Source organism: Carettochelys insculpta, chromosome 19 (assembly GCF_033958435.1).
Source record: "Carettochelys insculpta isolate YL-2023 chromosome 19, ASM3395843v1, whole genome shotgun sequence".
Classification (NCBI taxonomy): Eukaryota; Metazoa; Chordata; order Testudines; family Carettochelyidae; genus Carettochelys; species Carettochelys insculpta.
In genome coordinates, this window is record NC_134155.1 from 2,412,443 (window position 1) to 2,430,824 (window position 18,382).

The following is an 18,382-nucleotide window of genomic DNA, read 5'->3' on the forward strand; positions in this document are numbered from 1 at the left end:
AGAGAAGAATTTCATACCTTGCCTGTATTCTGGCAGGGAGACGTCCTTCTGCTGAAGTATGCAAGCTGACTACAACATGCCAGAAGCAGACTTGTAGTTCATGTAATACTTCAAACTGATACAGTATTGTGAGAGGGAAAATGAATGGTAAAGGTTCTGAACATTAAACAATTTAGAATTACATATATTGTGTTAGTGCCTGAGGAACCCCTTTGGGACTGGGCCCCACTGTGCTGGCTCCCCAGGGGAGGGAAGAGACATCAGGGTCCCTGCCCTGAACATTTTACAATCTAATTTCAAACAAAATGTAACAGATATGAGCTAAGCACAAAAGCAGGAAAGGTAGAAGGTTGAAGGACAAAGGTAAAAAACAAAGGATCATCCAATGACAGTAGCTACTGAAAAGCATGATGGATCTACATCACGTTTGTTTTTTTAAATTTAAATATAAACAGCTATATCCACCAGACTCACAAACTAAGCAATCATCGCCTGACTTAGCTGGTGCATTTTATGTCTCAACAGGGCAAAACAAATTCTGTCTTGTTATTAAGTTAGGCACCATACCACACTGACAGAACCAACTACATAAGCATGTATTGTTTGAAACTACCTCAGGAAAAAGTTTATAAACAAAGGTCACAGGGCAGACTCTCTCCTTTTCCAGCCCTCAACTTCCTAGTCGTACTCCTTCCATTGTGTTCTCCCACCAGAAATGCTCACATGACAATCGGAGAGTCTCAGACAATAGTGCAATTATGGGTTCACACACCGCCCCCCCACCTGGTAGTGTATCTCACCTTGAATGCCAGGAATTTTTTTTTTAAATCATATGCAACGTAAAAAACAAATCCTAAATCAGCAGATGTTCCTCACTTCAAAACCAAAAAATAAGCTGGCAGAAAGACTCAACCAACCTTTACCCCATTGCCATAAATACTAGGCATTGTCATATCCCACCCTACCCAAAAGCCCAGGTAAACAGATGAGTCTGCAACATCCAGTAAAAATCAACAAATATAGGCTATTTCAAAGCAAGGAGCGCAGTCAGCTGCTTGCTGACTTTTTATATCCACTGGCTCTGACCAGAGCCATTCCACTTAATGCAGACTTGACAGTCTAGTGCAAAGCAAGAGAATTCTCAAAAAAGGTAGATCCTAAGCCATGGTGGGGTTTATAACACCTGACGTACACACCGTTTTGGTACTGTTTTGATTATATCAGTTTTGAATGTGTTATGTCAAGGTACCACCCCTAGAATGGACACAGTTATACTACTATAAAGGTGTGTATATCAACATACTTCATGCTGAAATAATTATAAGTAGACCAGTCTTAAGTCTGTATGAAGTAGTGGGATCCTTAACCACATTCTCCACACCCCACTGCCTTGTGGGTTATCCTGGGAAGGAGAAAGGCTAAGGGAGTAAACCCTGACAGAAAATCCGGAGTGGAGTCCGAAGGCGGTCCGGTGTCAACTTCTGGCACTGTCCCGGCAACTCCTGCAGCTGAGCTGGTACCAGACGTGGAGGTTATCCTCTCCTTTGGACTATATGAGTAAAGCTGAGACGGGGACAACGGTGTCTGGGCAGCCCAGAGTCTCCATAATAAGTGCCCAGGCTTGCACCTGGAGAGGTACTCCGGCATCGCTGAACAGCGTTGCGTCAACACGGGAGGCAACAGATACCAGTTATAACCTCTTGCTCGATTGGTGTAGAGAACGAGAGCCAGGGGTTGCTTTCGATGGTGGGAGAGATCTTCGCATCTCACTGAACAGTCACCGCCCGCCTCAAGCTGGGCAGCCCCCAGCCAATAAGGTACTGTCCCGCCACAGTTCACCTGCCTCGCTGGGTGCGTGAGGCTTAAGGTTCCTGAACCTCACAAGTGACTGAAATTTGGGCACCAGGCAAACCAATAAGAAAATCAACAAGAAATGAGAAACATCAACAATTTAAGCTTGCTTGCTGGAGTGTGCGGACCATGCTGACCGGCTTGACTGAAGATCTTCAGGCCATCAGTGACACCCGCAAGACCGCTGTCATCAACGAGGAACTGAAGAGGCTCCGAGTTGATATCGCTGCACTGCAAGAGACGCGACTCTCAGATTCGGGATCTCTAAAGGAAAAGGACTACACCTTTTTCAGGCAGGGTAAAGCCCAAGAAGAACCCAGAGAGCATGGTGTTGGCTTTGCTGTCAGAAACACCCTTCTACAAATGGTGGAATTAGACATGGGCAGGTCAGAAGGACTTCTTCGGATCACGCTTCAAACTTGCGCCAGTCCCATCCTCCTAATCAGCGCTTATGCTCCAACCCTGTACGCCACACCAGAAGTGAAAGACAAGTTCTATGACGTGCTTAGTGCTGCTGTAGCGCAAATACCTGCTCATGAACAACTGTACATCTTGGGTGACTTCAATGCAAGAGTTGGAGCTGTTTGGGCCTCATGGCCTTCCTGCTTAGGACACTTCGGTGTGGGAATAATGAATGACAATGGACAGCGTCTCCTTGAACTGTGCACGTACCACAATCTGTGCATCACAAACACATTCTTCCAAACAAAGCCACAGCACAGAGTGTCGTGGAGACACCCACACTCGAAGCACTGGCATCAACTAGACATGGTCATCACTTGGCATAATAATCTCAAAAACGTCCTTCTGACACGCAGCTATCATAGTGCTGACTGTGACACAGATCACTCGCTAGTTTGCTCCAAGCTCAAGCTGAGACCCAAGAAGCTGTACCGCTCTAAACCTCCTGGAAGGCCCCGCATTGACGCCAGAAAGACGGCAAACTCGGAGAAAGCTGAAAAGTTCAGAGAGACCCTCCAGGAAAATCTGCACAGCGGCCCCAGTGGGGCCAATGTGACATCCAAATGGCAACATCTGAGGGATACAGTTTACAACACGGCCTTGTTGATGTTTGGAAGAAGAGCTAGAAACACGAACGACTGGTTCGAAGCTAACTCCGATGAGATGATTCCAGTCATTGAAAAGAAGCGCGCTGCACTCCTGGAGTACAAACGCTCACCGAGCCAGAGTACCCAGCAAGCGCTTAGAGAGGCCAGAAGAACAGTACAACAGACATCCAGGCACTGCGCCAACAACCACTGGCTCCAGCTAGGCAGCAGCATCCAGACCTGTGCTGACTTTGGTAATCTCAGAGGAATGTACAAGGGTATGAGGAAGGCATTAGGACCCAGCCAGAACAAGATGGCACCTCTGAAATCCAAATCTGGTGAAGTCATTGCTGACAAAGCCAAACAGATGGAGCGCTGGGTTGAGCACTACTCCGAGCTGTACTCACACGAGAACGTTGTGGTTGACGCAGCCCTCGATGCTGTCGAGCTCCTACCAGTAATGGACGAACTGCATCAAGAACCGACTGTGGATGAACTGAAGAGAGCCATCGACAGCATTGCAGCAGGAAAGGCCCCTGGCCAGGATGGTATACCACCAGAGGTAATCAAATGTGCCGCGGACACGCTCCTGGAACCCCTACATGAGCTACTGTGCCTGTGCTGGAAAGAGGGTGAGGTTCCACAGGATATGCGCGACGCTAACATTGTAACGTTGTATAAGAACAAAGGAGACAGAAGCGACTGCAACAACTACCGTGAAGTCTCCCTCCTAAGCGTCACTGGTAAACTGCTCGCTCGCGTCATCCTTGGCAGACTCCAGAAGATTGCTGAGAGGGTGTACCCCGAATCGCAGTGTGGATTCCGCGCAGAGAGGTCTACCATTGACATGGTCGTCTCTCTAAGGCAGCTGCAGGAGAAATGCAGGGAGCAGAGGAAGCCACTCTACATAGCCTTCATTGACCTGACAAAGGCCTTTGACTTGGTCAGCAGGGATGGTCTGTTCAAACTGCTCCACAAGATAGGCTGTCCTCCACGGTTACTCAAGATGATCCAGTCGTTCCACAAAGACATGAGAGGAACCATCCAATATGACGGCGCTTTATCGGATGCTTTCAGAATCAGGAGCGGCGTCAAACAAGGATGCGTGCTCGCTCCGACATTGTTCGGGATCTTCTTCGCACTCCTCCTGAAGCATGCCTTTGGATCTTCAACAGAGGGCATCTTGCTGCACACAAGATCTGATGGGAAACTGTTTTATCTTGCAAGGCTGAAAGCTAAGTCTAAGGTGTGGGAAGTCCTCATCAGAGACATGCTGTTCGCAGACGATGCTGCTGTAGTGTCTCACACAGAAGACCAGCTTCAAAAACTTCTGGATCGGTTCTCCAAAGTGTCTCCAAGGACTTTGGGCTTACCATCAGCCTAAAGACGACAAACGTACTCGGTCAGGACGTTGCTGAATCCCCATCAATCAGCATTGACAACTATACGATAGAGGTCATCCACGAGTTCGTTTACCTCGGGTCCACCATCACTGACACCCTGTTGTTGGACACTGAGCTAAATAGGAGGATCGGAAAAGCAGCCACAACTCTGTCCAGACTCAGCAAGAGAGTGTGGAACAACAACAAGCTGTACACTCACACCAAAATGCAAGTCTACAGAGCCTGCATCCTCAGCACCCTCCTTTATGGCAGCAAGACTTGGACCCTGTATGCCCGCCAGGAAAAGAGGCTGAATGTCTTCCACTTGCGCTGCCTCAGGCGCATTCTTGGAATATCATGGAAGGACAGAGTGACCAACACCGCCATCCTTGAGCAAGCTGGAATCCCAACCATGCACACCCTCCTCAGGCAGCGTCGGCTCCCCTGGCTTGGCCACATCCACAGGATGAATGATGGAAGGATTCCAAAAGACATCCTGTATGGTGAGCTAGCCTCTGGCAAAAGACCTCCCGGACGCCCCCATTTGCGCTACAAAGATGTCAGCAAGAGAGACCTCAGAGATGTAGACATTGAGCTGGACAACTCAGAAGAACTAGCAGATGACCGCAGCAGATGGAGGCAGGGGTTACACAAGGGCCTTCAGAAGGGCGAGATGAGGATCAGACAGCTAGCAGAGGAGAAGCGAGCGCACAGAAAGCACAATAAGGACTTGCCAGACACCCACCACATCTGCAAGAGATGCAGCAAGGACTCTCTCTCGTGTGGGTCTTCATAGTCACAGTAGACGCTGTAAATGAAGCCCTCAATTGAAACTATAAAGGGCACGATCCATAGTCTATGCAGAGTGAAGGATGCCTACTACTAGTCTTAAGTCAAAATCAAAACCTTCAAGTTCACTGATCATAATTAAGATGGAACCTACAGCAGAAGAATGAGCAAGGAAATAGTCGCAAGGATGATGAGAGGTGACCTGGAAAGGTTCACCTCTTCCACATGCTCTAGCAGTCCATTTGGATAGATTCCTGAATTACAGTGCTACCACAGTCCTCAGCAAGAACAGGGTGAGAGACTTACTTTCATCTGCCACACCAAGAAGGGATACATATGGCAGACCTCACTCATTTGCCTTACATTAGTGTTAAAAAGCTGCAGCCAGGATTAGGGCCTCACTGTGCAGTAAAAATTTCAAGGCAAGGCCCCAATCCTGTACACTTTTATGGGCCAAATTAACTTTACTCAAGTCACAGCTCTTACTCCTGTTTAAAAGCATTCACAGGACAAAGGCCTATGCGTTCAAGGACCCCCACCACCTGCATTCAGAATAAAGTGCAACAACCCTGTCAAAAAGAAATCAGGTGACTTATGTACTCCATTACACACTTCACGATTGTGGCAAATCTGCACAAATTTCAGTCAATGAAAGTTATAGCAGAATACATCCACCATATATAGCTCACTGGGGCACATGCATACTTGACTGCTTGCACCAGGAGTTCTTGTGTTGATGCAAAGCATGGCACGACAGGTAGATATGCCACTGTACACATTGCCTTTTGGGACATTTTTGCAGAGCCTTGTGTGTCATAGGGATTTCCAAAAGGTAGGTGACAAATCCTGACAATGCCATTTCCAACATCTCAGAATATTTTCCACATCTCAGTTTTTGTGGGGATTTATTTTGAGGTTTTTTTGGGACACCCAGAGTGCACTTGGTGCTTTTGGTCTCCTCCTCCTCCTCCGACCGAAGCATGGAGCCAACAGAGCTCAGAACAATTCTAGCTGCACTGGTCAAACAGGTCATTGTTTACACTGCAGGGAGTACTGCTACACTGAGGACCCAGACACCACGATGCAGAAGTGTTTGTGCAATAATGGGATCCTGATGAAAACAAACAAGCAGTTATGAAGCACTTTAAAGACTAACAAAATAATTTATTAGGTGATGAATACGGGGAGGAAAAAAAGCCAGGTTTGTTGCTGGCATTCATCAAGCAGCTTCACACAGTGCAGAACCATTTCTTGCCCAAGGAACAAACCTGGACTTGAGGGACTGCATCACTATACCGGTGTGGAATAATGAGCAGTGGCTGCAGAGCCATGGGATGCAAAAGGCGACATTCCTGGATCTGCATGTCAAGATCTCCCTAGTTCTCTAGCACAAGGGCACCAGAATGAGAACTGCATTGACAGGGGAGAAACAAGTGACAAGCTCGTTCTAGAAACATATAACCCTAGCAGGCAATCCATGTGGAAATGAAAAATCCACAGTGGGTGGTACCGTGATACAAGTGTCTAAGGCCGTTCAATGCCTGCTGCTACACAGGAATGTCGCTCCCAGCAAAGTACTGGGCATACCGGATGGCACTGGAGCAATGGGGTTCCCATTCTGAAGTGGGCAATAAAGACCATGGCACACTCCTATTGAGTCCAGAGCACCTTTCACCACAGAGTACAGCAACAGAAAAGGCTACTCTTCTACAGTTATGCAAGCGCTAGTAGGCCTCCAGAGATGCCTCACTGATAAGAATGTAGGCTTGGTGAGGGAAGGTGCATGAGAGGCTTACATCTTTGAGAACATAGGATTTTGCAAAAAGCTGCACACCAGATTTGCTTTCCTAACCAGAGAGTTACCAAGTTGTGATGCTGAAATATCAATAAGGAATCTGTGGATTCCAGCTTACCGCTTGATTTTCTGGCTCATGAAGTAGTACACTGGCTATCTTAATAACACCAAGAAAAGATTCAACCATTGCAGTGATCTGCAACCTGTGGGCAGGGGCCCACTGGGGCTCAACCTGTGGCCCATGGACCCCCTTTCTACACTCTCCCATGCATCTCTCACACTCTGGGGCACTAGATCCCCACACTTCCTACTCCCTCCGCTCCCGCCTAGCACTTTTGGAGAGCCACGAATCATCTCATTCGCACTCCGTCCCACCCATCCCCCTCCCTCCCAGAGCTGGAATGCCACAAATCAGCCGTTTGCGGCTGTGCAAGCTCTGGGAGGGAGAGCAAGGAGCAGGAACAGAGTATGAATCAGTGGATCTGCGGCAATCTGGAACTGCTGGGAGGGAAGGGGAGGAGTAAGAAATACAGAGCACCAGTGCCCAATGCACAAGAGGCGTGTGAGAGAGAGGCAGCCACGGGGGTCCTGTGGGTTGCAGGTGGAACCCCACTGGTCCTCTGGCTGCTGTGGCCCTTTGAGACGAAGGAGGCCCATTCATGCAGTCCACTTACTGTTTGTGGTTGCATATTGCTGAACTAAAGGCTTAACATTTGCAGAATGGCAGCTGAATGTGTTTTTGGTAGATTACTGGTATTGTTAACTCACTAGATCGACCTCAGTGAGAACAATATGTAAGGGTTACAGCTGCATGTTGTGTACTGCATACATCTGTGAGCAGATGAGGAAAAGCTCCCACCAGGGTAGAAAGGCAAGACTGAGCGGCAGTCTGATGTATGTGAGCAGCCCAACACAAAGTCTATTAGATGAGCCAACTATGGAGAAGTGCAGACAACGAAGGCTTTAAAAAGCATTTAAATAGTCAGCCACAATGGAGTTCCCTATTGCTTTCACAAACCAGTGCCCACCTTCTGTACATTAGATTGTACATTGGTTGGGTCTTGGCTTCCCACTATGTATTCTGCAATGGTTAGTGTGAATTAATAAGGGTATTTTGACTTTCCAAAAGTAGAACTTTATTGTATGCAAAACAGCAGTTAAAAATTAAAATTCAAACAAAAACCCACAAGGCCTGTGTTTTTTCACCACCAGTACAGTTAGGAGGGTAAATCACGGTTTGCGAACCCAAAGGAAAATGAAAGTAAATACTCACGTATGCCCATGTAAATCAGGAGTGGGCAAAAATTTCTGATGGGGGACCCACTCCAAGAATTTGGGAAATGGTATGGATGGAGGCTGGTTGTACAAGGGAGCTCAGCGTCGAGGGCTGGGTGAAGGAAGGGGTTGTGACCTGAGGCAGGGGATTGGGTCCTTGAGAGGATTCTGAACCATGAGAGGGATTTAGGGGAGGCACAGGGTCTGGGAGTTTGGATACAGGAGGGGATCGTGACCTGGGGCAGGGATGCAAAGTGGTGCAGAAGGTTTGCGTGCAGAAGAAGATTGTGACCAGGGATGGGGGTTAGAGTGCCAGGGGTGGGGGGGGCGGCTGGGTTGCCTTGCACCCCCTCTCTATTCTTCATCCCCCACTTTGGGAAACCATGCTTTAGAGAACAACAAGAAATCCTGTGGTACGTTATAGACTAACAGGTATTTTGGAGCATAAGCTTTCATGGGCAAAGACCCACTTCATCAGATGCAAGGTAGACTAACCCAGCTACCTCTCTGATACATGCTTGAGAGAGTCAGATGTTCACTTCACTAAGCACTGGAAAAACCCATTTGTCCACCTTCCAGAGGCAAGTATAAAAACCTTCTCTGGCTTCATGCTTTAAACCAATTTTGGACCATTAATGGTTAGAATGAAACCTTCCATGGAAGCAGATTATCCCCTATCTGTCCAACGCAGGGGCCCTTACATCTTGCTCTGAAGCATCCGGTGCTGGCCACTGTTAGAGGCAAAATACTAACTGAACCGTAAGTCTGATCTCATATGGCAAATCTGCCTTTTTAACAAGTATGAGTATGAACAGAGGTTAGTCTTAACAGTGCCTTGGCCCTGAACCACACTTGTACTCCCTTCTCCATCTTTCACACCAGCCTCCAGCAAGGAGGCATCACAAACTTCTCCAAGTTTGCTTCACATAACTATTTTAACGTCAAATTCCCACAGACAGCTTAATCTACAGACTTGTCTACACTAGTACAGCACAGGCATACCAATGGAACATATTTACGTCACAAAGGAGTTGCACTAGACAAGCAACACTAGCAAAACGCTTCTTAACATACACAAGCCTTTAATGAGAGATAATGCAGCAGTTGAACTGACAAAGGCTCAGGGAAGAGTTAGGGGAAAGAAATAATTACAACAGTGAGATCATGTGATAAGCTTACCGTTACGCATGCCTGTTGTGTTTTACTTAACGTAGTAAACTTTAGACAGTTGTCTTGTCTCTGTGGACATGGCCAACCATATTATAAATGAATTCCAAGACCATGCTTGCATCAGGTCACTACTGCCATGGCAAAAGCACAGTTTTGGTACACATTTAACAGCATTCAGTCCTGTAAAAAAGGATGGATAATCCACCACTGATTTTAAGGGTTATTAGAGTCAGAGTCTTCCCAAACACAGCAATAACATCACAGCAGATACCTCCTGCCAACCAGACAGAACAAGTATTTGGACCAGTGGAGGAAAAGCAACTGACATTCAAATCTCAAGAGTAATATCCCCTACTCACAAATTCCTCTCTCAGATTGGTTTATGGATCTCTGGGGCAGGCAGTGTGAAGGTGCAAGTTAATGTCAGCGACAACTCTACACCAATCTAATACGGAAGAGAAAGCATTTGCACTGTCCTTGAGATCCAAGTTCAGGAGTCCTAGTAATGTATGGCTTCCCAGGGGAAGAGATATGGCACCTCTAACCATACATTAATGAAACAGCATTAGGACAAACTCCACAAATAACCTTCCACCCAAACAGTCAACAAGTACGAGAAGACGAGAGAGAGCTCAGTTTTATATTCTGGGGGCGGGGGGGACAACAATAAGCCAACAGGAGCAATTCTGTGTAAATGGAGATCCTTCAAAGAGCTCTAAATCAATTTAACTTTTGAGGAGTAGGCTAACAGCCTATGGCAGGGGTCACCAACCTACGGCTCCAGAGCCACATTTGACTTTTTGGTTACTCCCCTGCAGGCAACTGTTCTCAGAAAAACCGAAAGGCCAGTGGTGCAGTTGGGCTCAGGTAGACTGCCTGCATACTGTGGTTCTATGCCACCCCTGGAAGTGGCTGACATGTCTCTGCACACTGCTGGAGGGCAGAGGGGAGAAGGTAGTTCAGCATGCTGTCCCCACTCCTAGCACCATTTTGGCCGGGAACTGGCCAATGGGAGAAATGGGGAAGTGTTTGTGGGCATAGGCATAACTGCTGCCCCACTGAAGTCCCCTGCCAAGGGCACACAGAGATGTGCCAGCAGCCAGGTGCTTCTGGAAGAGGCGGTGGGCTGTGGTATGCAGGCAGCCTACCTGAGCCCTGCTGTGCCTCCCAGCCACAGGCTGTAGCTCACACCTGTTCCCATACTCCAATCCCCTGCTCCAGGTCAGAAGCCTCTACTGTACTAAAATTTCCTCCCAGATTCCATACCTCCTCCCACACCTCAACCCCTTGCCCCAGCCCACAGCCCCTTACTGCACCAGCCTCCCTCCACCAAGCCCACACCTCTCAAGTGTTCCCTCTAATTTTTCCCAAGGATGGACAAAAATTGTTCTGTACACCAAGGCATGTGCAGATGCACACCACCAGTAGAAATACAAGCTGCTGGCTGTGGGTGCTGCTAATCAGCTGGGCAGCATTTCAAGCTCTCCTGTGCGGCTGCCCAAATGGTCAGCTTACAGGGAAACTGACCCTCACCCACAGTACCCTTCATCAGCCCAGAGCTTTGCTTGTGATGCAGCTCTCAAAACGTTTTGGTCAAAGACAAAACCAAAACAATGGCTCACCTCTGAATGGTTGTCGACCCCGGCCTATGATTTGCTGTAGTTGTGGAGTGGCACTATGTCATGGAAGAAACGTTTATGGATGCTGAGAATAGCTAATCCAAACTCCACCCTAGCTGCAAGACCCCAGCCCCCATGAGGTACTCCACTTTTCCATGCTGGTTCCCAATCCCTTCTTCAGGTCTGTGACCAGGACTTAGAATGGTCAGGAATCAGACTGAGGAGTGGGGGAAAGCATCATAGGAACCCATAAGGAAGAGTGGGAAGACTGAATCAGCTGCAGAAAGCGATGGATTGGACCCAGCGGCCCCTCTGCCCCTTGGAGACTTGGGTTCTGTGAATCTCAACCAAAGGAGACAGACTACTGTAGGCAGGGGATTTTAAATGTAGCTAAGATAAGGGAGAGGCTGAAGAGTACGTTACTCACTGAGATAGCGCTGTAAAAAATACAGTAAAACTAAAGCATTTCAGTTTACTTTTTCCATGATTTCTCCACCAAATCCACAAGTTTAAACACAAAAACAAAAAAGCCATTTTTCAGATTTTGCCAATTTTCACCTGAATTTGTGAAGTACCTGAACTCCCGAGACAGACCCTGATCCCCATTCCAGAAGAGACGGTGGCTCAAATCCCCCTCGTAGAGTCTCTGCTGGATGACACAGCACACCTGCACAAAGGAGGGTAACTTCCAGTTGGTCACTGTCACTCTACAATAGGGGAGCAAGATGAGCAGGGAAAAAGGCAGTTGGGACAGCCCATCTATTGCAACAGGAGGCTCAAGGAAACGGAAAGTTTCTTCCACTGCACCATACCAGGCATGCCTTGCTCCCTCCTCCTCCTCCATTTCACTGCACCTCTCACCACCCCATTTCATTGACTTCCAGAAGCATACCAGGCATCCCTTTCCCAGTCTGCACCACCCATTCCTGCTTTTCATTTTTGTCACCAATTTTCACCCATTTTTATAATTAAATGTTAAATTCCCAATCATATTTAAACTAAATAAAAACTCAGTATGAAGGGCCTTACATAGAAAATACATTGATATTCAGTCTCAAACTATAGAACTATAGGTAAACTCTCAATTCCATACATGACATTCAGAAGAATTTTGTAAATGTGGCTTAACATCACAGATGTATACCAAGATCTTAATTAAATTCATAGAAACAATTATTGCATGCATGCCACTAAAAAGTACCCTAAAATAAGTTTTAACTTCTGGTATGTTCTTCACATGTAGATGCTCTGCAGAACTGTGAAGGGGTGGGGAGAATCGCTAACCATGCACATTCTGCCTTACTGTAACAAAAATATTGTCACGACTGTAGATTATAGTCAGTATCAATGGTAAATCACAGGCACAGACCAACTGTGAAGCTCATAACTTTAAAGCTTTGTGATTTTTTGCTTCTCTCCATTTCATTTTAAAAAGTAAAATAAAATTCAATTTCTAGCTTCCTCTCTTATACAAGATAGCATTCGCCATCTAAAATTCTCTGCTGATGCCCTATTAACCCAATTCCAAATAAAACTGTCTACAGCCAAACAATATGCTCGTTCACGTTAATGAAGAATCACCTGAATTGACAAGTTAGGCCCATCCATCTATTTTGGTGGGTTTCCCACACATGAAAATTATTCCAGATTAAGGATATGACCACTCTTAAAACACTTCAGCCCCACTGCTGCAGGGCTAAAGACACTGCCTACTCCAATGGGAGGGTTTCCCCTATCACTGGAGGTAACTCACATCCCTGAAAAGCATTAAGTAGATTCTTCTGTCAACCTTGCACTTGTCTGTCTAAACCATAGATTAGGTCAGCAGAACTGCATCTCAGAAGTTATGGATTTTTCACACTCATGAGATGTCACTATACTGATGAAAGTTTCCAGTGCAGACCAGACCTAAATGGGATTTAAACTGAAAGTGAAAAAAGAATTTCAAAATAACTATGTGTGGATGCTCTATTCTGTACTACAGGATCCTTTTTCTGTTTTAGAAACCAAATTTAACAATCCAACCCCTAAACACCAACACGTCTGAACGATGGCAATTTAATCCCCTAGCTACATGATATATTTTATTGCTTTACCTAGGTTTATTTTTGTTGGTTTTTTCCCCCAGATCAATTAAGTTTAATCTCTGGCAAAAAGCTAAATCACTGAATGTAAATCTCTAAGTGTGTCCACAGAGGAGCTTACACTAGTTTAAATAAATTTTTCAAACCATTTTAGTTAAACCAATCCAGCATCTGTGTGTAGACAAAAACAATCACAGACTAGGCCTTTTTCAAACTACTTTCACAGTGGTTGTGATGTCACCTCTTCTGGCAAAGAAACCAAGAATTATGAAACTCAGATTCCTCAAGAACGCACACAGCAAATAACCATTTCAAACGCTGGTAGATTACTTCAGGAAGCACTCAATTCAATCGTCCTTTCAGATACTGAGGATCGTTCCCCCCCGCCAACAAAATGCTGTAAGAAACCTCCTTACGGTCACCCAACCTGTTGCGCTGTTAACCAGCATGTAAGCAACTTCCACCACGTGTTGATATGCTTGCACTGTATGGCCTCACATAAATAACGAGAGTATTATCTTCACACAGTCACTTAGAATGGTGAATGAAACTTTTAAACAGATCTACATGCTTCCTTCACTGCTGCACACCTTTTGCCTAAAAATGCACTTCAGCTCTAATTCTGTGTCCTTATATTCCAAATACAGGATGAACTGCCCTTCAAAGCCTAACTTCCCCATCGCTCAGCCTGAGCAGGAGGTGATTAGTGGTGCTATGCCCCCTTTTATCCTTGGGATTTTTCCATTTTTTTCCCTAAGGATATGGCTACACTTACAGGAAGATCAACTCTTTCAGGGTCAATCTTCTGGGGTTCAATTTTGAATGGCTAGTGGAAAGGAAACGCGCTAAATCGAACCATCAGTGCTCTAGGGACGTTGGAGTGTGACTTAAGGAGTGAGGGACGTTGACAGGAGACACTCTCCCATTGACCTCCCTCTGTGTGGACAGCTAGAAAAAGCTATCTTTGATATGTCAATTCCAGCAATGCAATTGTCATAGCTGGAACTGAGTGTCTTAGACTGAGTTTTCTGTCTAGTGTAAACCTTGCCCAAGTTGCCACTAATGAAGACAGGGCCAATCCATTTTTTAGACCCATTAGGGGGTGTTAAAATGACCCTGAATATACTTGCAGGCAAGCCACTCTCAGCCAGGGCTGGCTGAAGCCATTACTTATTCGTAAACGAAGCCTGCTATCACCCACAGAGGATTTTTCTAGTATACAGGAGCGTGCAGTCTTGTGAAATGAAAGAGCAAATCTAGAGTTAAACATGGGCTCCCTGCTTTGCCAGGGTTGTCTTATGGAGTCATGGACACAATATCATGACCCTTAATAACATACTGCTATATGAAATATAAAGCTAGGCCTAGCCCTTATACTTTGTACGATGGGATCAGGGACCACATTGTTTTATATTAAATAGCTGAACAAACATCTTTAGCTTCTAAATTGGGCCTGACTGTAATAATACACATGCTTATGTTATTTTAAAATAAACTTTTTTCTACAAGTTTAAATATACTTGACCGGCCACCAAAACACATCAATTTTTTTTCTAGAAGTTTGCCATTGTCTCCCCACAAGTCTTGTTATAGTTTGACACTCGTCTATCTTCATGTCCATTTTCCCTCAATAAAGTAGCTGGTTTCCACTGTCTACTAAAAACACAACAGAAATATTCGCCAAGTGCACTGTCCTGTCCATTTGGTTGGCTTAAGAGCAAAGATGTGGTTGGAGGAGAGAAAACAACACTGTATCTTTCCTAGGACAAATGAGTCACCCGCATCATGAAGCCCTAAGGTCCCTTGACAAAAAAAATACACTATGCAACTCAGAAATAATTTTTTTCCACCTAGTTTACTTACTGCTCACCAAAAATATACCCTACAGGAAATGCAATATTAGGAGACATCTGACACATGAACTTACTTTACAAAACTGACCAGTGTGATATTTGATTCTCTCTCCTCCAACAATACTCATTAAATCTAAGAAGTTGACTCCCTCTTACAACTTCTGTTAAAATATTTTTTTCCAAAAAGAAACATTGTGGAATTACAGCAAAGACAAAAGGTGAACATTATATAAATGGGTGCATAAGAATAAATAACTGTTGAAGGAAATTCTTCAACTTAGCTTATGATACAATTTAGAGGAAGGGTGTGAAGTGTGATACACTATTTCAAAACTCAGGTAAGGATTTAAATAACCTCAAGCATACATAATTCTAACCCTCAATGTCTGAGTCTTGACATATGCCATTTAATTTTAGTTTCTCTGATAATGACCTGTCTATAGGCCCTTCAGTTTAACTCTTATTTAAGACAACAAAGTGACATATACTTAAACAGAACTTTCTAAATTACTTCCTCCTTACTGAGCCAGTCACAACCCAAGAGAAAAAGAGCCACTCTTGCAAATTCAGATCTCAATATGGGATTAAAATATATGCCCCTTTTTGTGCTAAAACATACTAAGAAGAATGGTTCTAAAAACAGGGACAAACACACTGGCCTTAAGGAGGACAATGCTGCCAACAATCTAACAGGAAGCCTCAACCCATTTGTTATTTATGGTTGTCCTTGGACAGAAGTAACAAAAGCTACATAACAACAAAAGTTACAAAACGGTTAAGAGAAACAGGAACAACTGGAATCAAGATGCAACCTCTCACCTGCTTTGAGAGAAATATTTTAAATCACACACACTTATTGGAACAAAGCAGCCGATTCTGTCATCATAAACAACCAAAAAAAAAAAAAAAAAAAGAGCCCTGATTTTCCATGGCTGTGATAACGTCTCCACTATTACCACGTACTGCACACCAGAGCTGCTCTTCAGACATTTTAGCCTCTGAACCGGAGCACTCAACAAGATGTACTACAGCTCGTCGGAAATCACATTTTGAACACAACCGACGCTCCAACACGCCACGATGACAACATCCATGAAACCAGGAGATGCCCACTCCAACCAAGCCAGCCCTGCGGGGGCGCTTCACAGCCCAACCCAAGGGTTTATCGGGGGATGAGCTTTCGTGGGACAGACCCACAGGGTCCCCTGATAAACCCTTGGGTTAGCTTTTTGAAGCGCCCCCGCAGGGCTGGCTTGTTTGGCGAGCAGAGGGACTGACCTCTCCCTTCCCACGCGCGAGCAGCAGCGTTCACACCACCACCCCGAGGTAACGCCGCCTCGCCCCCCGCCCGGGCTGGAGACATCCCCGCAAGGCTCCAGCAATGGTGCGGGGCGCCACGAGACACTGCTTCGCTAGAACGCCCCCGCCCGGACCGGACCGGACCGGGCCGCTCCTGCCGCGACAAACGGGCGGTACCGGCGGCCCGGCGCCAGCCCCACCGGCTGGTGGTTGGTGGGGGGGGGGAGCACGGACAGCCGCCGCCGCCGCCGCCGCCCGGGGGGACCTGCCCGCCCGGAGGCCGCCGCTCGCCGGGCACCCCGCGGCCTTTGCCGCACGCCAGGCGGGGCGATCTCGCCCGAAGCGCCGCGAGACACAAAAGCCCAAGCGGCGGAGCCGGAGCCGGCCCGGGCGGACAAAGCCGCGGGCCCGGGCAGCTCGCGGCGGGGCTCGGCGGCATCCCGCGCGCGGCAGGCCCCGGCCGGCAGCGAGGGGAGGGACGGGGCTCAGGCGCCTTTCCCACAAGCCCCGGCCCGGCCCGGCCCGGCCCAGGGAAGCGCCACCCCCGCCGCGCCGGGCCCCTGCAGCACCGCGCCCGCGGCCTCCCCCTCACCTCGGGCCCCGGCCCTTACCCGGCGGCGCGGCGGGCGGGCGGCCCGGGCCGGGGCGCGGCTGCCCGGCGGGGGTCGGCCACCGAGGCCGCTGGGCCCCGCCTGCTCGGGAGCCCCGGGGCGGGGCAAGGCGGGGCGGGGCCGGCCGGGCCCCCGGTGCGGAGCGGGTCGCCGGGCCGGGCCGGGCTCGGTGCCGCCTCCCTCAGCGCCTCTGCCGGGCTCCGGCTGCTCCCGTCCGCCGCTCCGCTCCGCTCCGCTCCGCCCGCAGCCAGCGGCCCCCACCCGGCCTCTCGCGAGACTTCGCACCCCCCTCCCCACCGCCGCGGCCGCGAGCGGAGCGGGCGGGGCAGCGCAGAGCGCGCCCGGCGGGGGAGGGGCCGCTGCCGCGACCCGGGGGCGTGGCCTGGGCGTGGCCACGCCCGCCAGCGGCCTTCGGCGGGGCGGGGCGGGGCGCGGGCTGGGGCCGGCACAGGCTGGAGACGGCTTGAGGCGCGGCGGGGCTCGGGGCGGGGAACAGCACCGCACCGCACCGCACCTGAGCACCTCCGCTTCCCAGGCCCCGCCGCGCTCAGCAGCGAGCACCGGCCCGTCTCCTTCAGCACCGGCCCTGCCCTTCGATCCCGGGGCATCGAATCCGCGGTGAAAACGCGGGAGGTGGCGGGAATAGGAGGCAGAGTTATCTTGAATTGAGGGGCCAGATCTTCAGCAGGGGCACATCGGGGGGCCAGAGTTACACGGGTCTGTGCTGGGCGAGAGCTTGGCCCTGGTTTTCTTTGATGCCCGGGGGGGAAATGGGCGCGTATCAAGAGGTTGGTCGACACGTGGTTACCACTGTCACTGCCTCACCCCCAGCACGTGGTCGTAGAAGGCCTGTGATGGGCAAACCGAAAATTAATTTCACCAACCCAGCCATTTCAAAGAGTCTGGGTGTCACAGGTCTGTCCGAGAGTCGCCCCCCCAGCACCCGACGCAGTCACCCATTCCCGTGACACAAAAGCAAAGCCATCCACGTTCAGAGCAGCCCCGTCTAAAGAACATATTTTGTTTCATATATCGCCCATTCCCTAAACCATTCTGAACATAGCAGGTATGTATTTGAATGTTAAAACAACTTAGAAATGATAAATGCTCTTATTGCACGTGTAACAATAACAGCAATAGCATTTGCATAGAGCATTGTCTGTTCAAAGCTCTGTGTTGGTTTTAACTAATTCATTAGTTTTCACAGCATCCTTCAGAAGGAGATGGGTAGGTATTACTATGTGCATTTCACCAATGAGGAATCCGAGACACTACAGAAGAAGTGATTTGCCCATGGCCACACTGAATCAGTGGTAGAATTAGGCATAGAAATAAGGACGTTTTGACATCCAGCCTTCGGCTCATTCCTGCAGTCTACATTGCCTTTAAAATTCATTACAAGGTGGGACAAACCCTCATTGGTGCAGCTGATAAGGCTCTCCCGTGGCTATTTTTAAAGACCTATACAGGCCTTTCTCTTTTGGGTTATCTGGGGCAAGTTATACCCCAGGTGGCCCATTCAACACTGGCTGCCAAGTCCAGGGACAGCAGTCATGGTTAATGTAATCATTATGAGAATCCCCGAAGGGGATGGGGTGGATAGCT

At 48.1% G+C, this 18,382-nt stretch overlaps 1 protein-coding gene across 5 annotated transcripts in view; it reads right to left on the reverse strand.

Annotated features, from left to right (window-relative positions):
• TAOK1 (TAO kinase 1) overlaps positions 1 to 17,022 on the reverse strand; it is a 112,806-nt gene extending 95,784 nt beyond the window's left edge. Inside the window, exons 1-2 of one of the 5 annotated variants that reach the window (XM_075013975.1) lie at positions 16,778 to 17,022; positions 11,506 to 11,597 (exon numbers count right to left, since the gene is read on the reverse strand). The gene's annotated coding sequence lies outside the window, so the exon portion shown is untranslated. Of the gene's footprint in view, positions 1 to 9,320; positions 9,462 to 11,488; positions 11,598 to 16,758 lie in introns of those variants that run through there. The other 4 variants (XM_075013978.1, XM_075013974.1, XM_075013977.1 and 1 more) reach the window with 4 other exon arrangements.
• Positions 17,023 to 18,382: the final 1,360 nt, after the last annotated feature.